We start from the raw sequence: 25,494 nt of genomic DNA, 5'->3' as shown, positions 1-25,494 counted from the left end.
AATGGTTTCCAGCTGTGGCTGCACATCCTCTTCAACACTGTGACATCTACACATAAACCTTTGTTTAAATAAAAGCATATTCTACAGTTTTGTTTGTCATTCTTTCCTTTTTCGTTGCACTTTCACGAGTTTACCAGTGGCTGAAGGAAGAACTACACTTTTACTTTTTTTTAATTAAAATAAAAAAATAATAAGAAGAAATCACATAAACATATCTATTCACACCTCAATATGTTGTTGATGCACTTTTGGCAGCAATTACGGCCTCAAGTCTTCTGGAATATAATGCCACAAGTTTAGTACATCTATCTTTGGGCAGTTTTGGGTATTTCTCTTTGCAGCACCTCTCAAACTCCATCAGGTTGGATGGGGAGCATCACTGCGCAACCATTTTCAGAGCTCTCCAGAGATGTTCGATCAGATTCAGGTCTGGGCTCTGGCTGGGCCACTCAAGGACATTCACAGAGTTCTCCTGAAGCCACTCCTTTGATATCTTGGCTGTGTGTTTAGGGTCATTGTCCTGCTGAAAGATGACCTGTCACCCCAGTCTGAGGTCAAGAGCATTCTGGGGCAGGTTTTCATCCAGGATGTCTCTGTACATTGTTGCATTCATCTTTCCCTCAATCCTGACTAGTCTCCCAGTTCCTGCCGCTGAAAAACATCCACACAGCATGATTCTGCCACCAACATGCTTCACTATAGGGATGGTGCCTGGTTTCCTCCAAACATGACACCTGGCTTTCACACCAAAGAGTTCAATTTTTGTCTCATCAGACCAGACAATTTTGTTTCTCATGGTCATGATAGTCCCTCAGGTGCCTTTTAGAAAACTTGGGGAGGCTGCAATGTGACTTTTACTAAGGAGTGGCTTCTGTCTGGCCACTCTGGCTACCATACAAACCTGATTGGTGGATTGCTGCAGAGATGGTTGTCCTACTGGAAGGTTCTCCCCTCTCCACAGAGGAATGCTGGAGCTCTGACAGAGTGACATTGTGTTCTTGGTCACCTCCCTGGGAAAGATCTCCATTCGACGTGTTTGCTTTGTGATTTCTCTCACATTTCTTTAAAGATGAGTATGAAACTTGCGTATAATATCCACCTTACTCCTATCCCTCATGAGGCTTTGCATGAATTATAGATGAGACTTACTGTATGAACCAGAAATGGTGTTTGTTTACATGTTAATTGTTCGTGCGAATCCAATTTCTATGTGGCTTACAGGCATAAACAGCTTAAATGAGACAACACTGCAATCCCACTGTCTACAAATATAGAGAGGTGTGAGAACGACATGAAGAAGTGGCCTAAGATAACGTACAGTAGCATTTTTACCTCCTTTCTTAGCTCTCGCGCCGGACGAGGCATATCAGGAGCTGCACAGTAATAAGGTCAGTCCAGTTCTGCTGAACGAGGTCTTGGGACACAACTTATTTACCCGAAGCCAGACGTAGAGTCCAGCAGAAGCATAAAAGTCCTTGATCACCGAGCCTGGGTTTGAGTTTCAGCATCAGGTGAAATACAAACAGCGGGGTGTTCAGACATTGCAGGTCAAGGCAGATCTCCAGGTGGGTAACTTTTGTAAATTATAATGTATGAACTAATGTGGCAGAATACATGTGAGCCCTCATTAAAATAAACTCTAAGACAGATTTTTACATCCCTCTAGGTCCAGTTGACAGTGATGCGTCTGTCTGCAGCTGGTTATCTGGACACCAACTGAGCACCTGGAGCTGGACATCATTTCATTTGACAAATTCTTTACAGATGCATGAAATACCTGCAGAATTTCTACTTTTCACATCTGATTCCAACATTAGTGGATGAATTTGTTGCAAAGGTTCTGCTCTGCCCCAAATATCTGAATCTCTTAAAAATAGAGTAATCACTTATCAGGTGTAATGTGTGTTACAGACAACAAAAGAGCACTGTACAATGGAAAGGATCGGAAATAAGTCACTTTCAGTTGTTAATTTTTTATTGTTAGAAAGAAAAGTGTTTTTAATACATTTTCAAATATTATTGTTCCAAATAATAATAAAAAAAATTATCTGTGTTATGAAGATGTCACATTTTCCACCATGTTTATTCCAGAGGGGGAAACAGCCACTAAATACTTATCTGATGTGTTTTTTGATACGACTGCTGGGCCCGGGCTCCCATTTCCTTTGGAGTATGGCTTTTAACCAAAACTTCCTCCTTGCAATGTTCTTGGCATCATTTTTGGGGAGAAGGTAATAGTTTCTCTTGATCCCTAGCTCCTTGTCTCTGTCTGACTGGTTGTCACAGCCAGGGGCTTTGCTCCAGTTTCCACTATAGCCTCCTTTCTTGCGATGGATCTTTGGCAAGCCCTTTGAAAGTGATGAACTGCTGATGCCACTGGCTTCAGACATAAGAAAAAATAGAAACAAATATACTGTCCCTGTCTATGTTGCCAAGATTGGCGACATAAAATTTCAGTTTAATTCTTTGAGTATTATAACATAAATCAACTTCAGCTCCAAGGGACAAAAATAGTTTATCACACCTATCTCTGCTTTGAAAAACAGTTCAACACACCTGTCTCTGCTTTGAGATTAATCTTTCCTTCAATAAGAAGCCCAAAATGAAAATGCAAGCATCATTGGTGGTGCCAGTACTTCTGAACCAGACTGCAGGTAAGTGGAGTGACAGTGAAACTACTGTGCAAATTGGCCACAAAACTGAGAATACTAAACCCATAATGCTGAAGAACAGTCTGCCAGGCCTCAAATTTGTCACTTAAATTCATTAGATGGCTGAAAAAAATAACCAGAAGAATAACCAGAATGGCAAAGGCTCACCCATTGATCAGCTCCAGGATGATCAAAGCCAGTTTGGAGTTACCTGTAAGTGCTGTGACAGTTAGAAGACACCTAAGTGAAGCTAATTTATTTGCAAGAATCCCCCGCAAAGTCCCTCTGTTAAATAAAAGACGTGCAGAAGAGGTTACACTTTGCCAAAGAACACATCAACTGGCCTAAAGAGAAATGGAGGAATATTTTGTGGACTGATGAGAGTAAAATTGTTTTTTTTGGGGGGGGGGGGTCCAAGGGCCACAGACAGTTTGTGAGACGACCCCCAAACTCTGAATTCAAGCCACAGTTCACAGTGAAGACAGTAAAGCATGGTGGTGCAAGCATCATGATATGGGCATGTTTCTCCTAGTATGGTGTTGGGCCTATATATCGCATACCAGGTATCATGGATCAGTTTGGATATGTGAAAATACTTGAACAGGTCATGTTGCCTAGTAAACAATCAAAATCTTGGTTCCAAACCAACAAAATTAATGCCTCACAGATGTGAAGAAATCAAGAAAAACTGTGGTTATACAACTAAATACTAGTTTAGTGATTCACAGGATTGCTAAAAAAGCAGTTTGAACATAATAGTTTTGAGTTTGTAGCGTCATAAGCAGATGCTGCTATTATTGTGAACACCCCCTTTTCTACTTTTTTTTACTAATAGCCCAATTTCAGAGAATCTACTGAATCTATTGGTACCTTGTTTCCCAAGTAACAATAAGAAATATACTCAAAACCTGGATTAATCTTTTTAGTCACATAGCACTACTATTATTTTGAACACTACTGTATCTGCTAACTAACCCATTAATGGTTCTCTGTATATGTACATACTATGTGTAAGTATGTAAGTGTGTAAATCAGTATGAATAGTGTCTGAAGGCCTCTGTGCCAATGTGAGTGTATAAATGTATGATGGTTTATTTAATCTATTGATAATCTCATCAAAATCTCTCTCTGGTTATCAATCAATTAATCTATAGTAATAATGCATGCCAAAACCTTCTTTCTCTTAAAAAACACACAAAGTATAGAGGAATTGTGTCCTTTTATAAGCACTACAAGAGTTTGTTAAGTCCTGCCCTGAAATCAAATCGGTGTGACACGTCGCAGATACAAGTGTGACATAACAATGTGTCTGGATTTCCCCTGGACTCTGGTTTTTACTGTTTTAACAGTGTTTTGTGTTTGTTTCTCCACCAGATGGCAGCTTCAGCTTTGTTTTCACACCTGGATCAGATGAATTACTGATTATTGATGGACTATTTAAACCCTGACTTTCTGTTCATGAATTGCCAGATTCTTCCAGATGCTTCTTAAGCTCTTTGAACCAGGCCAGATACTTGCATGTTGCATGCCCTTTGCTGTCTGTTGCCTTGCTTTCTTGTTTTGCCTCGCCAGCTTCCAAAGCCTTGTCTATGATCCAGACGGATACCAGGAGGACCAAACCTGATTGCCGCCTTGTGACCATGACCGCGTCTTCCAGCTGTGGGCTTAACACGCCAAAGCTTTCCACAGCGCATCTCAACTAAATGCCAGTTAAGTTCTCATCCGTCTCAGTGGATCCTGTTCTCACTTGTTCCTGTTTGTGACTGTTATGATAAAGAACTATTCTGACAACTCTGTTTAACAACTGCATGAACTCTGTTATCAAACAATTTAAGAACCCAGCCCAGCTATATCAAGTCCTGCTTAATTGGTGCTGTGCTTCAACACACAGCACTTGACCTCTGACCTTTGGATACAACTTATGAACTATGAACAATTACTGAACAGTGAAACGAAGATAACTTTATTTCATGAACTCTGAAACAACCTGTGTCAACCCTTTTATGAACTGTGACTGTTTGTGGATCCAGAGTTATGAATGCATTTCACTCACCCTGTGTACCTTCGTCCTTACTTCCTGGTTGCAGAGGCGAGCATCCCACTTGGCATAGACTATAGAATCCTTTGTTGACACATTCCTTCAAGACTGGCTCAGGATACTGCAGCTCCCTACTTTCACCACTAGAGGGCGAGTCACTCCATACTCCAGGCACCCCAGCACAGCATTTTTTTTTTATTTATTGTAAATAAATATATATTTCCTTTTGTACTACTCTCCATGTCCAGCTCCCTGCGTTTGGGTCCATAGTCTGAAATGGTTCAGTTCCACTCGAACCCCTAAGCATAACAGAAAGCTTCATGTGGGGAATTGCATGATTTTTTGCAGGATGAAGTGAGGCATCAAAACGTCTTGCAGTGACACTTCTGCTATGAAAGATCGATTGAGCCGTTGGATGGTCTTTTTTAAAGATGACAGTTTGTCGTTTGAGGAAGTAGTCGAGTGAAATCTTTGTGGCATTCCATTGCTGATCTATTAATAGAAATATGACAAAAAAAAGAGTTGGACGTAACTGTGCGTCCATGATCTTAGATGATGAAAGGCATTTTCTCATAACAGAAGTAATTATTTCATTGTCTCAAGATATTTTTATAAGCTCTATGCAGATACTTTTGTCTGTTCAGTGTTAAAAGAAGCAGTCCACTCTCAAGGTCTTCATGCCTCATACAATAACCTTAATTAACCCATTAGGTCATGTTTGATAATGCATTGTTTGTATGAATAAATAATGTGCAGCATTTTAAACAGTTTTTTTTTTTTTAGTGAGGCAAATGTGCACATTTAGCTCTGAACAGACTGTTCATTGGTGACAAGAAGCAATTTTTCCTTTACCTTATAAATAAATTCTGCATTACATTTAGTTTACTTCTTGTTGCATTAAGTAGTAGCACCATGTTTCAAAAATAAATGTCACTCATAGGTCGATGTGATCAGTGTATATGCTTTTCCTTTACATGATGCATTTCTGGAGAGATGCAACTAATACTACGGTGCAAATTATCATCCAGAAAATGTGATTAAGAACAAGTCAATGAAGATTACCCAGAAATGTGATCTAGCCTGCTGTTTGATAACATAAGATGCTCGCCTTGTACAATGTGATGTATTCAAAACAAGCTGCAACATAACCATAGACACCATACTGTACCCATGTTGTAACTTTAATGCCAATGTAACATGTTTGTATAACCTTCCAGTGATGTTACCAATTATACAAAAATTTTACAGGCTGCACAGAAATTCCAGGAATAACCAATAGTATATCAAAGGTTGCGACTGATATACTATTATAAACAACAATACAAACATTAGAGGTTACCCCGCTAATGTTTTCCAGGGTATGGACAAGGATTCAAACTCTGAGCTTCTGCCATGTGTATCTATGAAAATGAAAATGGGGCTACAAGCAATAATTAGTAACTGAAAGTTGCATGTTTTAAGATACTTTGGACTATAACTGATTGTAATGTCACATGACCCGCTTTCAGACATCTATCCTTATATCTACCCAAAGGAGACGCCTAGTTGATTGCACTGTGCAGTATTCCCTCAGCTGTTCCAGCTGACATTTCAGCAGTATCCTCTGTGTCTTGTGAGAGAATGCTCTTCAAAAAAGGAAAGATTTGGTGATGATTGTTCATTGAAAATACAGGTGAGCCCTGTTAAGTCGCACGAGTTGGGGTCCACAAAAACTGTTATCTGAAACCGCGAGTTACTGAAGTTGACCAAAAAAACCTTATAATTATCTTACCTTGCCATATTACAATAGTTTCGACCATTTGAAGTATGATTCCTTCCTGGATGGTGATAGTTCTTTATTTGGATTGGGTTTGGGAGCTTTACCTTCCTGCTTTTACTGCTGCACATCAGTGATGAGGATGTCGTCAGTGTGAATGATTCCTGACGTTTTTTGGATGGGACTCTTTAGATCCTTACTGCTGGTTCAGATTGGACTGAAAGTTATGCACCTGTAGTGGGTGTGCGTGTAAATTCCAGCCCAATTTGAACCAGCAGTAAGGATCTAAAGATTTCCATCCAAAACATTGAATCATCTGGAATCATCCACACAGAATCATCTGCCCTCATCACTGATCTGGAGCAGTAGAAGGAGGAAGAAGAAATCATCATCCAGGATGATTTCTGATTTATTTCTTATGATCCCTCCCAAAAACGGTCAAATCAAATTGACTTTTATACAGTATTCTAAATTTTCAGGGTCCACAACTTGACTGTGTGTAAAGCCGAATCGCAATTTAGCGTACGCGAGCTAACGAGGCTCGCCTGTACTTCAATGAATACCCACTTCTAATAACCACAGCCTACACATGCTCTTGTGATGTGAAAGAAGATAAGCCAACATATTAAAAAATGCATATATACAAAGTTTAGAATTACACACTAGATCCAAAAAACATTTTAAATTCACATCCGTTTTTTATTAATTCTTTGCAAATGAAACATGCATTTCATCACTTGATGTCACTGGTGTGATGTTTCAAATATTAGAAAACATTTGGGACCCTAGCTTGATAGCCAACATGGAAAAAAAAATTGCACAAATAGTGCACGTCTTACCTCCCATACTGAGTTCATTTGGCATTGGTATGTTGTAGTCTGCAGTTGTGTCAATAGTATCAATCAATCATTAATCTGGGATCTAAGTGTATGTTCTCAATTTCATCACGCCTTCATTAATTTTAAGATACTTGTAAATAGTTTTCTGAATGTGACACACATATTGGTGTGCATGTATGTAATTTAGCTCTAAAGCTGAAAATGTGAAATTAAATATTTTTTGAAAATATACCTATATGTGCGATGTCTTAAATGACCTATCACACATTCTTTTCTCTGGAAGATGTGACAGAGCAAGCAAGTGTAAAACTTACTGTCTTAACCCCTCATCATCCCATCATCCACCACACTACTTTTTGAATTTCACAGGATATAGTATTGAGGTTCTGAAAGACATTTTTATCAGTCTTTTATGTTGTGTGGGCCGCTGAAGAGGAGGTACTGCTGGCCCACCACCAGAGGGCACCCTGCCTGAAGTGCGGGCTTCAGGCAGGAGAGGGTGCAGCCACCTCGAGGAAGCAGCCAGGAGTGGCAGGTGCCACTCATCATCTCATCATTTCATCCATCCATAAAAGCCGGACAGCAACTCCACCTCCCTGCCGAGATATCATTCTACCTGTCAGGTAAACCTCTCAGCCATTTTTCTGTGCCGAACGCACGTGTCTGTTTCTGAGTTTTTTGCAGGAGTTCCTGTTAACTACTGTCAGCTGGGAGCTGGGTTTGTGGTTAGTGGAGGAGAGACGTCTTCACCCCTCACTCCAAACCGGATAAGTAGTAGTTTCAGGCTCTGCACGAACTGTGTTCCTGTGTAGGAGGTGGAGATTTTCCTACAGAAAGAAACTGACTGTTTGCTGACTGTTTTGCTGGGTGTGCACTCACCCACCATAAGCTGTTTCTGCTTCCTGCCAGCAGTACCAGGTCTGACAGCTGGAGACGGTGGCCACCTGGGGATTCAGGACTTGGCGGCTCCAGTGTGCTCCAAATCCGTTGGCAGTGGAAATTGTGTGGGACCCGGCTCTTCTCTGGACAGACGTCTTCTATCCTCGAGCCTGCCCACACGTCACCTTTGTATATTGACTGAATTCTAAATCTGTGATTGTCTGTATTCCGTTGTGCACATTCACAACAGTAAACTGTTATCTTTTGGTTCATCCATTGTCCGTTCATTTACGCCCCCTGTTGTGGGTCCGTGTCACTACACTTTCCCAACAATTTTACACCCCTTGAAGGCAGGTTTAATACCTCAGTTTAAAATTATTTTATCTGTGGTGTTATCTCTGATTTATCTGTGTTTTGTGTTGTCTGTCATTTTTACTGCTCTGCAACTGTTTACCACTTTTGCCCAAGAAAAGGTTCCCTGTAGGTACAAGAAAGTATAGTTGATTTGATTGAATAAATGTCCCAAATTAAAATGTGCAATCTTGTGTACTGAGCAGTACTGATATCCGTCACTCTATCATATTTTTGAATGATTGAGTGATAAAATAGCATTAAATAAAGACTGCATACTACATATCAAACTTAATGGGCCATGAAAAATGAGCATTAAAACATTTTTTAACACATCATATTTGTTTGGAGAGCTGCCTGTGGCTAAGACAGCCATTCATATCCCTCCCTGATGTTCAACTTTATACCAGGAAATAAGTAATGAATAAAGATTTTTGATCATTTTGAAGTAGCAAAACTAGTGCACACTAATGTCAGTTTTATATATATTAACAAGCGCAATCAGAGATTTCTGACATCCCCCAATCCGGATCTGGATCACCTCCAAAATTCAGTGGAGTCTTCCATGCCCTAATATCTATCTGTGGTGCAAATTTGGTGAGAATCTGTGTAGTCATTTTGAAGTAATCCTTCAAAGTCTATATTAAGGGAAATCTTGATCCAGAATCTGGATCCAGATCTGGGTCACCTCCAAACGTCAGTGGAGTCTTCCATGCCCTAATATCTATCTGTGGTACAAATTTGGTGAGAATCCATGAAGTACTTTTGACATTATCCTTGAAAGTGTATTTACAGTGAAATCTTGATCCAGAATCCAGATCTGGGTCCAGATCACCTCCAAAATTTAGTTGAGTCATCCTTGATCTAATATTTATCTGTAGTGAAAATTTTGTCAAAATCTGTGCAGTCGTTTTGATGTAATCTTGCTAACAGACAGACAGATCAATCAACAAGAACAACTAACGATTCTGGCGTCCTCCAATCAGGATCACCTCCAAAATTCAGTGGAGTCTTCCATGGCCTCATGTGCGTTTGTTGTGAAAATGTGGTGAGAATCCATTAAATAGCTTTGGTGTAATCCTTCAAAGCCTATATAATGTGAATCTTGATCCAGAATCCAGATCTGGATCTGGATCTGGATCACCTCCAAAATTCAGTGGAGTCTTCCATGCCCTAATATCCATCTGTGGTGCGAATTTGTTGTGAATCCATGAAGTAGTTTTGACGTAATCCTTCAAAACCTATATAAAGTGAAACTTGATCCAGAATCCGTATCACCTCCAAAATGTAATGCGTTTTTCCATGGCCTAATATGTAGCTATGGTGAAAATTTTGTCAAAATCTGTGCTGTAGTTTTGACATAATCCTGCTAACAGACAGACAGATAAATAAATAAACGCTGATGATTTTATTACTACCTTGGCGGAGGTAATAAACAGACCTGTTGTGCTTTGAATGCATTCTGCAGTGACTGCTCACATTATGCCCGTTTGAAACTCTCTGTACATAAAAGAATACATTTAGAAGTTAATATTAAATATGACAGACACAGAGTGCAGTCAGTAAACCTGCCCAATTACGGCAGAAACCGTGCAGATTTCATCTCCTGGCTCAAAGTAAATATCACTGTTCATGAACCTGCCTAATCTGGAAATGTTGCATTACTGCTCAGGGAATGTTTGCGTTCGGTCCAGCTCACTGTTTCCTTACAGGACGACCATGTGGAAATATAAACAAATTGACACCACAGCTGTAAATACACATCTGCTGGTGTTGATCAGCTTTTTCTTCCTCCTGTAATCCTGATGAATTCAGTTTTGCGTGGAAGTAGTGCCCCACCTGTTTGTGTGTGTGTGTGTGTGTGTGTGTGTGTGTGTGTGTGTGTGTGTGTGTGTGTGTGTGTGTGTGTGTGTGTGTGTGTGTGTGTGTGTGTGTGTGTGTGTGTGTGTGTGTGTGTGTGTGTGTGGACTTATTAATCAAAAACAACTGGGCAGAATTCCTTCAAATTTGGTGAGTGTATTACTTGGACAGATATCTAGAGCTCATTAGAGTTTGGAGTAGTTTGGTCAAAATACCTTTTCTGTATAGTTCAACAACTAAGAAGCTTAGATGGACAATCTAAAGCAGGGGTCTTCAACTCATTCCAGAAATGGCAGAGAGGGTGCAGGTTTTCTTTACAACCACCCACTCCACCAGGTGACTTCACTGATTAATTGATTTTATATAATGGCTGAGTGGATCCTTGTCATTTGATTGGTGCTTTGTATGTCACATGACAAGGATTACTTGTTCCATTTGTGTTGCATTGCATTTAGAGTGCAGTTTGGTTCCATTTAGAGTGCGAATTTGGTTCCATATGTTTGGTATCATTGCACTCTGCAAACACACACACACACACACACACACACAAAACGCAACAACACAACACAAAACATTTGTGGACATTTGCAGTTACTAAGGAGCTGAAATTGTTTTTTAACACAACCACTTTGAAAGCATCAAAAGTGGTAAAAGAGCTAAAGAATTAGCAAGAAAGTTTGACCATGCTACTCTCTGCAGGAAGCAGCACAAACAAATCCTGAGAACACCCATGAAATCAACTCTTTACAAACCATAATCATTTTTCTTTCAACAGTCTGCCTCTGCTATAAGCTCTTGTTTACACCAGCACTACCAGCACTCCCACCACAAAGGCACACCAAGCACAGCCATAAAACCAGCTCCATATCAATTTCAACACTCCGGTCAGGCGGAGGTCTTGAAAAATAAAGTCATACTAACTTATGGTTTTTTGAAAATACTGATAGAATAACTCCATTAATGTCAATTCTGTCATTTGTACAAAGTTAAAATATAACATACATCTTTTAATGTTGAATAAGGCACTAATTCTGAGGTTTTGTAACAAACAGACCGCAAAGCATTCTGGGTAAAAGTGCTATCCAGTGATTGGTTCAGTAATCCATTATGTAAACCAACACGTTAATGTGATGTGTGTCGTGTGTTGGTTTAAAGATAAATGTGCTTTTGTAAAATATTCCATTTTTATTTCTAAAAACAGGCATTTTTACGGAGCCCTGGAAGTGTCATCGCAATTGCATGTTTTAAAACTTTTATGATGTTGTAAAACGTGCACTCAATATTAGTAAGTAAGTAAGTAAATTTATTTATATAGTGCCTTTCACAGACATAAGGCCATGTACACACGTTGTCGGGTATTTGTAAAACCGAATATCTTACCCTTTCAGTTTGGGGAAAAACTTCATCCACACTACGTCGTTTAAAAAAAAAATCCATCCACATCGAACCATATAAATGTGTTGTAATTAGTCTGCCAAACCTTTGGGTGGCGGTACTGATTAAAATTCTATCCAATCAGGAGCCTTATTCTCTTGTCGTCACTTCCACAAAAACTAAAAACATGGTGCCAACCTCGTTCGCGTGGACCAATAAGGAGTCGGAATTACTTCTAACCGTAGTTTTAGAATACAAAGTTAACATATATGCACACAAAAAGCGCCTGGACAATGGACAATACCAACACTTTGAGAGCAGCCATGTACCCAGACGTTTAATACTGCCATGAACACTCCTGGCCAGTAGATGGCAGTAGCGGCCTTGAAAAAATGTCAAACAAAATTCCAGATAATCCGTGTCTGCTACATTTAAGATGCGTGGAATTTATCAAACACAAATACACTAACATCTATAAACCCAGAGAATATATTCACAAGAGTTTTAGGCACTAGAGTTTAATGCTGTTATCTGTGGACCCTGAACAGAGTGTCTGAAATGCATTTGTCCTGTCTTGAACGTCTGAGATTACCTTATGCTGCCCATAATGCATTGCTGCCTGGCACAGCATGTGCTCACAAAACCTTAAAAATTAGCACATTACTTTAAAACGAAAACATATATCTGATATTTTCACTTTATAAACTTCAGACATGACAATAATTTTAAATAACTTGTCTAAAATGAGTGGTTAAAATTTGAACCATAAGTTAAACATGTATGCCTCTGGATGACTTGGTGACATAGCGATTATATTAGTATGGTGTTAAAGAAAATGGCTTTTTTTGGGGGGGGGGGGTCAGCAGTTCTCCTTTGCTTACAGATGATAGAGTGATTTGTGATTGTAGAGGGTAGCACAACATGCCTATTAGGAAACTTTTAACAGGTAGGTCTCAACAGTTTTAAAAATGCTTTTCACTGTTCAGCTTAATTTAGTATGTTATTGGTCTAAAAGTTATCGGACGGTAATTCATCGGAAGATAATTAGTCCGATGATGGTTTTTAAATTTATCTAAAAACATAATCCCATAATGAAAACATTATCTTCGATAATTATGTTATCGGATTAGCCGAAGTGTGCCCACCACTGGTCAGGAGGCTGTTAACAGGAAGTTAGAATGTAAAGCTGGACTAATTTCTGACGTGGTATTTTTTCGCTGCACTGAGGATGTATAGTCTTTTTTTTTTTTTTGTAGTGGATGTGCACACAAGTGCCGACCCAGTTGTGTGAGCATGTGCGCACACACATGGGACAACAGCACATGCGAGACAATGATTTGTTGAGCTAACTGACTGTGCTAAATCTTGTAACACACACACAAAATCCACTCTACTGTAAGCCATCTGGATGCATGAAGAGCTGTTCAGATGAAAAGCTGACTGAGGAACTACACAAAGTCTTTTTTTATGGAAGTCCATAGTTAGTGCACAGAATGATTGGACTACATGTCACAATTTGGACTTACGCAGCAGTGGAACACCAAAATGTAAGTCCCCTTTCTGTTGTTTAGAATTTAATAAAATATCAAATGACAAGGATATAGTTTAGCCATTATATAAAACAAACAATGAATGTTTTTATATCCTTTCAATGTAACAAATATTTAATTCAGTGAAAGCTGGAACATGGACAGCCACTTGTAAGTCATTCTCCATTTTCAGCACAAGATTTCTTGGATTACTTTGACAAGAAAATTGAAGATATTAGATTAAACATATCCCAGTATGCGCTGGTTCACCCACTGCACCCTGATATTGAGGTGGATTACCGGGGTGCCACCTAGATTTACAGTTTGATGGTATCTCACTAAAAGTGCTGACGAAACGTGCAATGTCAACAAAAGCGCAACCCACCCCAACAAAACTGTTTAAGGACCTGTGGCCTATTCTTGGGCTATGCTGGAAATTGTTTATCTTTCATTTACTTCTGGATGTCTTCCTAAATGTTTTAATTCTGCAGTGATTAAACCATTACTTAAGAAACCTAATCTTGACCCTAGTGTACTGAAAAAGTATATGCCGATATCAAATCTATCATTTTGCTCGAAAATTCTGGAAAAAGTGGTCTCGCAGCAGCTTGTGGACCATCTCACTGAGAATAATCTTTTTGAGCCACTGCAGTCTTCTTTTAGAAAATGCCAATCCACAGAGACAGCTCTTACTAACGATCTTCTGGTGAACGATCTTCTGCTTGCAATGGATACGGGCACCACTTCAGTTTTGGTGCTGTTAGATCTCAGTGCTGCATTTGATACCATGGGTCATCATGTTGTACAACCCCAATTCCAATTAAGTTGGGACGTCGTGTAAAATGTAAATAAAAACAGATTACAACGATTTGCAAATCCTATTCAACCTATATTGAATTGAATACACCACAAAGAGACAAGATATTTAATGTTCAAACTGATAAACTTTATTGTTTTTGTACAAATATTTACTCATTTTGAAATGGATGCCTACAACACGTTTCACAAAAGTTGGGACAGTGGTATGTTTACCACTGTGTTGCATCACCTTTCCTTCTAACAACACTCAATAAGTGTTTGGGAACTGAGGACACTCATGACTGTGTATAAAAGGAGCATCCCCAAAAGTCTCAGCCATTCACAAGCAAAGATGGGGTGAGGATCACCACGTTGTGAACAATTGCATGAAATAATAGTCCAGCAGTTTAAGAACAATGTTTCTCAATGTTCAATTGCAAGGAATTTAGGGATTCCATCATCTACAGTCCATAATATAATCACAAAATTCATAGAATCTGGAGAACTTTTTACATGTATGCGCTACATCTACAAGTGCAAGTTAAAACTCTACCATGCAAAGTGAAAGCCATACATCAACAACATCCAGAAATGCTGCCGCCTTCTCTGGGCCTGATCTCATTTGAAATGGCCAGACACAAAGTGGAAAGTGTGCTGTGGTCTGATGAGTCCACATTTCAAATTGTTTTTGGAAATGATGGGTGTCGTGTCCTCTGGACAAAAGAGGAAAACGACCATCCAGATTGTTACCAGAGCTAAGTTCAAAAGCCAGCATCTGTGATGGTATGGGGGTATGTTAGTGCCCATGGTATGGGCAACTTACACATCTGTGATGTCACCATCAATGCTGAAAGGTACATCCAGGTTTTGGAGCAATACATGCTGCCATCCAAGCAATATCTTTTTCAGGGATGTGCCTGCTTATTTCAGCAAGACAATGCCAAGCAACATTCTGCACGTGTTACAACAGCTTGGCTTCGTAGTAAAAGAGTGCAGGTACTAGACTGGCCTGCCTGCAGTCCAGACCTGTCACCCATTGAAAATGTGTGGCGCATTATGAAGCACAAAATACAACAATGGAGACCCTGGACTGTTGAACAACTGAAGTTGTACATCAAGCAAGAATGTTAAAGAATTCCACCTACAGAGCTTCAACAATTAGTGTCCTCAGTTCCAAAACGCTTACTGTTCTTCATGTTAGGGATATTATGAGAGGTGCCTTCTTCCATTTGTGAAATATAGTGTGGATTCGTCCCATTTTGTCCATGGCTGATCCTGAGACCCTGATTCATGCCTTTGTTTCCTCCAGATTGGATAGTCCAGTATCAGGGGTCTCCAGTTAGTTAAGAATGCTGCTGCCAGACTTTTGACATGGAACAGAAAATTTGACCATATTACACCTGTTCTGGCATTCCTCCATTGGCTACCTGTCTCTGTGAGATCAGACTGTAAACTTTTGTTGTTCGTCTGTAAAGTTGTTCATGGACTAAAGTTGTTCATTTAGCTGATCTGATTAAACCCTATGTACCGTCTTGGGCCTTTAGCTCACATGATTCAAGATTCAAAATTCAAACAATTTTATTGATCCCTAAAAAGGGTAATTCATATCACACAAAAGTCTGTTGGTTAAAGGGCCTTTTCATGTTGTGCCCCAGTACTGTGGAATGGTCTCCCAGTGTCGATAAGACAGTCCGATACTATGGAGACCTTCAAGTCAAGACTAAAGACACATTTTTTTTCCAACAGTGCTATATGATTAATATACGTAGTGTGATATTTTACTCTTGTTAATTCTTTTAAATTTTATTCTTTTAATTTTTGCTTTTTTATTGTGTTTTGAACTTGTTTTTAATTCATTTTAAATTGTTTTTGAACTGTTTTGTGTTTTGTGTGAAGTGCCTTGGGGTGATGCTCTCATGATTTTCTGCTTTATAAATTGAAAAAATTGAAATTGAATGCACAATTACTGTGATAATAAGTGGCTCATAACTTTTCATATCCACTCCAAATTAAACTGTTAGGAGAACTGCCATGCAGTCCCCAAAAACGTGATTTTTAATAAACACGAACTGAGGATATCCTGTTAGCTCTAGCTGGTTCGGACTCAAAGAGAGGGGTACGTTCAGGCTTCTTTTCTCACACAATGAGCCACCCATGCTCCACTCGGTTATGCTTTAATGAGTTCATCATGACAGAGTGAGAATCAACACTGCTGCCAACATGGCGACACCAAGATCTGATGTGTGTTGATCTGCCACAGATTGGGCTTCATACAGGTTTTCCCAGTCTCAATATAAAACCTATGGGTGACATCATGTTGAGTATATATGCAGTCTATGCTTCTCCCTTGTTTCACCCAGGGTTGCCCGGGGTCACCACAACAGATCCAAGAAGCATCTGCAAGTTGATTTACCCCTGTAGAGTTTCCTTTTTTGATACAACTCCACATTACATGGAGAATGGGTAGAGGTGACCTTGAACCAAGAACTTTCAGCAGTGGAAACAAGCACACTGAACTGCTTGGCCACCACCCCTGCCTGTACTAATTCCTGGAAAGTAAAAATATTAAAATATATTTTTAAAAAAGCACAGAATAATTTCAAATATAACTATTATTGAATCTGTAAATTGTGTTTTGTATTTTATGTAAGTTATGTACTGTATATACACTGTACTGATCATTTCCTGTGAACGTGTTCCTGGCTCTGGTTTTACATAATGAAGTAGGGAAAGTTTTCTCGTTGTACTCAGCCTCATTCACAGTCATATTCACAAATTCACCCCTGACTGCTGTCATCAGCTGTATTTTCAGTTGATGTTCTGGCCCAGATTTTGTCCAGCTGGTCCGAACTGTTACATTTCCACTGTGGTGCTTCTCTAAACTCAGCACTAACACTACCACCTGTACAGAAATGTGAAATCATGCAGCATAGAGGGACTTGGATTTTTTTTATTTATTTTTTTGCTGCCATAAGCACAAGCCAGCTTCATTAATTATAAGTTGAGCAATGATCAGACCATTGGCTCCAATTTGTCTTCTTGGTTTTCAGGTAATGAGCCTCCTATTTTGTGTTACTCAATTCACAGGAGAATGCACACACACACACAAACACACACATACTTACATAAGCATTTATAATCCATAGTTGCATACATACTATGCACATGAAGAGCCGCATGGTCTCTCTCACTCGCTCTCTCTCTCACACACGTATACACACACAGACATACTTACATAAGCATTTAAAATCCGTAGGTGCATACATGGTATGCACGTAATGAGCCACATGGTCTCTCTCACAAACACACACACACACTAACAGAAGCATTTATAATCTATACTTGCATACATGCTATGCACACAAGCATGGTCTCTCTCTTGCTCTCTGAACTGAACTAATAGGTCTTTTCAGGCTGCAGCCACTCACTGGATATAAAGTTCCTAGTTGGAGCTACATAACTTCCAACACACTGATTTTGTTTTTGAGGGGAGCAGAAGAGGAGGAGAAAATTATGACACTGGCAACAGGCTCTCACGTACAGAGTGTTACATCTCAGCTCTCTGTTTCTGTACTACAAGATAACAAAATACTGGCTTCAGACATTTGAAGAAACAGTTTTTCTGTGTATGTTAGCGAGTTGTTGGCGTGAGAAAATAAGCGTATCATAACCAAGGGTGGACAAACTAAAACACAATAACCAGCGAATAAAAACTAAAGGGAAGAAGAAATAAGTAAATAAAGCAATATGGCTTTTATTGCAGTCGATATTCTTAAAAAAACTATTGGACAGTCTAATAGTGACTACAACCTGTTTTCTGACACTGTTAGGTTTTGAATTCACATGTGAACACATTGTGAATGTGCAGACAATTGCATCCAGTGCAAGGGAGAAATAGTCTCGCATCAGGAATGTGTGTGTGTGTGTGTGTGTGTGTGTGTGTGTGTGTGTGTGTGTGTGTGTGTGTGTGTGTGTGTGTGTGTGTGTGTGTGTGTGTGTGTGTGTGTGTGTGTGTGTGTGTGTGTGTGTGTCTTGGGGGTCGGTCAATTGGGCTTACATGTACGAGACAAATTGTGAAACAATGTAGACACAAGACAAGGTGAGAGAGAAATGCTCAGATTAAATGTTGATCAAAGAAGAGAAGGATGAGTGGAGTGGGAATGAGCGTAACAGTTCCCCAGCAATCACATGTTTTACAACATTACCCCTTGCTTCGATATTTATGTGCTGTCATACAAGGCCCCCAACTGCCCACTGCGGAGCAACTGGGGGATTAAGGGCCTTGCTCAAATGAATCTTATTGATGGGAATGAGAACAAATGCTGTTCTTTCACGTTCCACACCAACATTTTTTCCTGTCCGCTAGGGTGATTGAACTCATTATCCTTTGGTCAGAAGCCTGTATTTCTAAGGGCCCTGTCCCACTGGGGAGAGGATTAATTGCGCATGAATTGAGTATACAAAGTGCGGGCATTCGTTGTCGTCCCCAACAAAAATGGTCAAAAATGACAAATGTCGCAGTATGAATTACGGATATATTAATAATATACAGCAAATATATGATGAACAATCACGGTTATACGAGGTCTGTCCATAAAGTATAGGTCCTTTTTATTTTTTTCAAAAACTATATGGATTTCATTCATATGTTTTTACGTCAGACATGCATGAACCCTCGTGCGCATGCGTGAGTTTTTCCACGCCTGTCGGTGACGTCATTCGCCTGTGAGCACTCCTTGTGGGAGGAGTCGTCCAGCCCCTCGTCGGAATTCCTTTGTCTGAGAAGTTGCTGAGAGACTGGCGCTTTGTTTGATCAAAATTTTTTCTAAACCTGTGAGACACATCGAAGTGGACACGGTTCAAAAAATTAAGCTGGTTTTCAGTGAAAATTTTAACGGCTGATGAGAGATTTTGAGGTGACACTGTCGCTTTAAGGACTTCCCACAGTGTGAGACGTCACGCTGCGCTCTCAGGCGGCGTCATCAGCCTGTTTCAAGCTTAAAACCTCCACATTTCAGGCTCTGTTGATCCAGGACGTCGTGAGAGAACAGAGAAGTTTCAGAAGAAGTCGGTTTCAGCATTTTATCCGGATATTCCACTGTTAAAGGAGATTTTTTTTAATGAAAGACGTGCGGATGGGTCCGCGCGTCGAGACGCAGCCGGCGCGGAGCGGCGGCACAGGAAAAACACCTCCATGTTGATAACCATTTGTAAAATCCAGGCGGCTTTTGATGGCTTTCAGTGGAGTGAGTATACGAGAAATTGTTTAACAGCTGGACATGTTCCAACTTGTCCTTAAGGCTTCCAACAGAGGTGTTTTTCCTGTGGCGGAGCATCGCGGCGGCTGCGAGCCGACGCGCGGACCCGTCTTTCATTAAAAAATCTCCTTTAACAGTGGAATATCCGGATAAAATGCTGAAACCGACTTCTTCTGAAACTTCTCTGTTCTCTCACGACGTCCTGGATCAATAGAGCCTGAAATGTGGAGATTTTCAGCTTGAAACAGGCTGATGACGCCGCCTGAGAGCGCAGCGCGACGTCTCGCACTGTGGGAAGTCCTTACAGCGACAGTGTCACCTCAAAATCTCTCATCAGCCATTAAAATTTTCACTGAAAACCAGCTTAATTTTTTGAACCATGTCCACTTCGATGTGTCTCACGGGTTTAGAAAAAATTTTGATCAAACAAAGCGCCAGTCTCTCAGCAACTTCTCAGACAAAGGAATTCCGACGAGGGGCTGGACGACTCCTCCCACAAGGAGTGCTCACAGGCGAATGACGTCACCGACAGGCGTGGAAAAACTCACGCATGCGCACAAGGGTTCAAGCATGTCTGACGTAAAAACATATGAATGAAATCCATATAGTTTTTGAAAAAATAAAAAGGACCTATACTTTATGGACAGACCTCGTATAACACATGTAGTGAGGAAACTGATCCGACACATTGAAATTATCACGGCAGTATGACGGGTGTATTATGAATGCATTGCGCACGTGTTGCGCATGCACGGCATCTGCATTGCGGTCATAAAATAAGTGCACTCGCTCCTTTCGGCATTAGTATTCACACCAACAATACAGCCTCTGGAGCAAGTGCTGGACTTGGACAAGTTGATCACAGAGTATTGTCATGCAAGGGTTAACTGTTCATGAGTTTGGGTGTGAGATGGTGTTTTTTTTCTGAGAGTATCACAGAAAACAGACTTCAGCATGAGTTGTGGCTAAACAGTAACTCTTCCTTTTGTTGGTGTTAAATAAAAGTCCTGGATTGCAGCAGCTACGTCTTTGTGGATCTACACAGCCGGACCGGCACTGACTGGCAGGTATGTCGCTTTCTGCCACATATAATATCAATCAATCAATCAATCAATTTTATTTATATAGCGCCAAATCACAACAAACAGTTGCCCCAAGGCGCTTTATATTGTAAGGCAAGGCCATACAATACGAGGGCTGTCAATAAAGTAACGGTCCTTTTTATTTTTTTCAAGAACTATATGGATTTCATTCATATGTTTTTACGTCAGACATGCTTGAACCCTCATGCGCATGCGTGAGTTTTTCCACGCCTGTCGGTGACGTCATTCGCCTGTGAGCACTCCTTGTGGGAGGAGTCGTCCAGCCCCTCGTCGGAATTCCTTTGTCTGAGAAGTTGCTGAGAGACTGGGGCTTTGTTTGATCAAAATTTTTTCTAAACCTGTGAGACACATTCGAAAAATTAAGCTGGTTTTCAGTGAAAATTTTAACGGCTGATGAGAGATTTTGAGGTGATTCTGTCGCTTTAAGGACTTCCCATGGTGCGAGACGTCACTCAGCGCTCTCAGGCGGCGTCATCAGCCTGTTTCAAGCTGAAAACCTCCACATTTCAGGTTCTATTGATCCAGGACGTCGTGAGAGAACAGAGAAGTTTCAGAAGAAGTTGGTTTCAGCATTTTATCCGGATATTCCACTGTTAAAGGAGATTTTTTTAATGAAAGACGTGCGGACGGGTCCGCGCGTCGGGACGCAGCCGCCGCGACACAGCCGCCGCGACGCTCCGCCACAGGAAAAACACCTCTGTTGAAAGCCTTAAGGACAACTTGGAACATGTCCTGCCTTTTAAACAATTTTTCATATACTCACTCCACTGAAAGCCATCAAAAGCCGCCTGGATTTTACAAATGGTTATCAACATGGAGGTGTTTTTCCTGTGCCGCCGCACACGTCTTTCATTAAAAAAATCTCCTTTAACAGTGGAATATCCGGATAAAATGCTGAAACCGACTTCTTCTGAAACTTCTCTGTTCTCTCACGACGTCCTGGATCAATAGAGCCTGAAATGTGGAGGTTTTCAGCTTGAAACAGGCTGACGACAGCGCCTGAGAGCGCTGCGCGACGTCTCGCACCGTGGGAAGTCCTTAAAGCGACAGAATCACCTCAAAATCTCTCATCAGCCGTTAAAATTTTCACTGAAAACCAGCGTAATTTTTCGAACCGTGTCCACTTCGATGTGTCTCACAGGTTTAGAAAAAATTTTGATCAAACAAAGCCCCAGTCTCTCAGCAACTTCTCAGACAAAGGAATTCCGACGAGGGGCTGGACGACTCCTCCCACAAGGAGTGCTCACAGGCGAATGACGTCACCGACAGGCGTGGAAAAACTCACGCATGCGCACGAGGGTTCAAGCATGTCTGACGTAAAAACATATGAATGAAATCCATATAGTTTTTGAAAAAAATAAAAAGGACCGTTACTTTATTGACAGCCCTCGTAATTACGTAAAAACCCCAACGGTCAAAACGACCCCCTGTGAGCAAGCACTTGGCGACAGTGGGAAGGAAAAACTCCCTTTTAACAGGAAGAAACCTCCAGCAGAACCAGGCTCAGGGAAGGGCAGTCTTCTGCTGGGACTGGTTGGGGCTGAGGGAGAGAACCAGGAAAAAGACATGCTGTGGAGGGGAGCAGAGATCAATCACTAATGATTAAATGCAGAGTGGTGCATACAGAGCAAAAAGAGAAAGAAACACTCAGTGCATCATGGGAACCCCCCAGCAGTCTAAGTCTATAGCAGCATAACTAAGGGATGGTTCAGGGTCACCTGATCCAGCCCTAACTATAAGCTTTAGCAAAAAGGAAAGTTTTAAGCCTAATCTTAAAAGTAGAGAGGGTGTCTGTCTCCCTGATCTGAATTGGGAGCTGGTTCCACAGGAGAGGAGCCTGAAAGCTGAAGGCTCTGCCTCCCATTCTACTCTTACAAACCCTAGGAACTACAAGTAAGCCTGCAGTCTGAGAGCGAAGTGCTCTATTGTGGTGATATGGTACTATGAGGTCCCTAAGATAAGATGGCACCTGATTATTCAAAACCTTATAAGTAAGAAGAAGAATTTAAAATTCTATTCTAGAATTAACAGGAAGCCAATGAAGATACTTTGGGTTTATGTGATGTCCACAAATCAGCTGCAAAGCAGATGTAATAAAAACACTTTATTCGTGGCCAATTTGTATGCATTCGCTACAACTTATTTTAGTTTGTGATGTGGACATGACAGGCATGCAATATATCTGTTTTACACACTGTCCAAGTCCACTGTCAAGCCGCAAATCCCCGTCAGTTGCGGATATCAGTGGTTAACGGCAGATATACAGCGCATAGAGTGAGTATGTATTGTGTATGAATTGAGTATATATGGAGTATGTAAGGCGGATGTTATCCGCATCCAGATTTTTGAGCTACTCAAAAATCCTGGCTACGGACATGCGTGCCTCTGCGGATGATCACGGGTGTGTTTGGATGACTGCCGATTCATACAGGCATGTTTCACGGATATTGCGGATGTTTGGCAAATATGGGCCAATTTTGTTCGCAATCCATACGCAAATCCTCCTAAACGCCAGTGGGACACGGCCCTAAACTGTCAATCCCATTCTCACATACACAGTTTTGTCCACAGCTGTGAATATAGCATGTCAAAATTGTTGAGTTGTTTAATCTTGAGCATATTTTGTATTAAATTAATCAACTCATGCTGAACCAAGAACCACCACGATTTAGAATGAGACCATCAAGATTATCGTAAGACTGCATAAGTTACAGCTACCAGGAAACAAGAGTGTCCACAATGCCACGCAAGTTGGGATAAAAGTAGACTCAAATACCTTACAATACCCATGATTTCCCTCTTGATGGCAGCACGACAAAGCAAGACTGCAGGACAGTAGAAAAGTTATTTTTAAAGGTTCTGGAACAGTTCATGGTAGTTAAAAAAACAGTTGCTATGGCACCATCTTAAGGCACTTTTCTACTTCACAAAAACCAGAACTACTCGGCTCGACTCGGCTCTACTTGGTTTGGTTCCAGGCGCGTCTTTTTCTACTACAAATTGTACCTCTTCAACATGGGTGGGGTCAGCAGAGCAAACTGCAGTGACGCCGTTTTATGCGCGAGATGAACATCAACAATGGTGGACTCCGTGTGTTTACTGCTCTGTGAGTTTTTAAGAGAAAGCTGCTGGTGGCGAGACGAAACATGCTTGAAAAGTACAGAAGACTTTGGGAAGTCATACAACAACATGAAGATGAGAAGATACAAGCTGCTAGAGACGAAGAGACAAAACATGACGATAAGCTAATCGTTAGCTTCCTAAGTAGCTCGTGAATAAGTAATAACTGCAGGCTGTCGCTATTAAGTATTAAAATTGTGGCTGTCAAAATATAGCGTTACTTTAGATTAATTAATTACAACACCTATCATGCCTTCAGTCACACTTTGCAATGTTTTGTTTTGACGTCAATGACTTGGTCTGTAAATAAAGTTGCGTTTCTGAGAGCAATAAATGTGTTAGATGTCAATACTTTTTATACCAAAGTAACTTGCATTGATAATTTATTGTTAATCTAAGATGTGGGAGTTTGTGCGTTTATTGACGTTCATGCACAAAATGTTGATTCGATTTTAATGACCGTTAATTAATGTCGTCACTGAACTGAACAGGCTTAAACCCCATTAAAAATGTTTGATTTGGTTTTCATTAGCTTTTAATGTTCAATGGACAAATTTAAACATGAAATCTAATAAGATAATTATTAAAGGAGTCACATTGTGCCAAAAGAATCAGCCTCCAAACTCCCACAATTCTGTTTTTATAGACATTCTATATAATACAGCCTTTTATTGTCATTGTACACATACAATGAAACTTGTCTGCATTTAACCCATCCAAATTACAGTTAGACAGTTCTCCCAATTTAAGATCAATTTACAGCTTGTTTAATTCCTGCTTGATGTGTAACAGAAATAAACCAGATCCTTTATACCAGATTATGAAATGCCCCAAACACACAGATCTGAGTTTTTTTTAAATATACCTGCAATTAAATGATTCATTTAGATTAACTAATCACAAACCCTGTGATCAATTGTGTCGCTCACACTGGACCCACTTCAGCTTCAACCTCAACATCACTCAATCGAGACAGATTCTCCTGCTGGAACAGGCTCCTTTTTCTTTTGCCTATACAATAGTGAAGATAGAAATTAGAAGTGATTAACAAAAGCAAGTTTATATATATATATATATATATATATATATATATATATATACAACCCCTGGCAATAATTATGGAATCACTGGCCTCGGAGGATGTTCATTCAGTTGTTTAATTTTGTAGAAAAAAAGCAGATCACAGACATGACACAAAACTAAAGTCATTTCAAATGGCAACTTTCTGGCTTTAAGAAACACTATAAGAAATCAGGAAAAATAATTGTGGCAGTCAGTAACGGTTACTTTTTTATACCAAGCAGAGGGAAAAAAATATGGACTCACTCCATTCTGAGGAATAAATTATGGAATCACCCTGTAAATTTTCATCCCCAAAACTAACACCTGCATCAAATCAGATCTGCTCATTAGTCTGCATCTAAAAAGGAGTGATCACACCTTCGAGAGCTGTTGCACCAAGTGGACTGACATGAATCATGGCTCCAACACGAGAGATGTCAATTGAAACAAAGGAGAGGATTATCAAACTCTTAAAAGAGGGTAAATTATTACGCAATGTTGCAAAAGATGTTGGTTGTTCACAGTCAGCTGTGTCTAAACTCTGGACCAAATACAAACAACATGGGAATGTTGTTAAAGGCAAACATACTGGTAGACCAAGGAAGACATCAAAGCATCAAGACAGAAAACTAAAAGCAATATGTCTCAAAAATCGAAAATGCACAACAAAACAAATGAGGAACGAATGGGAGGAAACTGGAGTCAACGTCTGTGACCGAACTGTAAGAAACCGCCTAAAGGAAATGGGATTTACATACAGAAAAGCTAAACGAAAGCCATCATTAACACCTAAACAGAAAAAAACAAGGTTACAGTGGGCTAAGGAAAAGCAATTGTGGACTGTGGATGACTGGATGAAAGTCATATTCAGTGATG

At 40.2% G+C, this 25,494-nt stretch overlaps 1 long non-coding RNA gene across 1 annotated transcript; it reads right to left on the bottom strand.

The window, feature by feature from the left end:
- Positions 1 to 667: 667 nt before the first annotated feature.
- LOC117520747 lies at positions 668 to 25,030 on the bottom strand. The gene is made up of 3 exons (XR_004563750.1): positions 25,015 to 25,030; positions 4,726 to 4,728; positions 668 to 830 (listed from the first exon to the last, which is right to left on the bottom strand). It is a non-coding gene; the product is annotated as an uncharacterized LOC117520747 (long non-coding RNA).
- Between the last annotated feature and the right edge of the window lie 464 nt (positions 25,031 to 25,494).

The sequence above is a fragment of the Thalassophryne amazonica genome, chromosome 11 (genome assembly GCF_902500255.1).
Source record: "Thalassophryne amazonica chromosome 11, fThaAma1.1, whole genome shotgun sequence".
NCBI classification, from domain to species: Eukaryota; Metazoa; Chordata; class Actinopteri; order Batrachoidiformes; family Batrachoididae; genus Thalassophryne; species Thalassophryne amazonica.
Note: the sequence above shows the minus strand (reverse complement) of the source record. Positions and strands in the feature narration are given on the sequence as shown.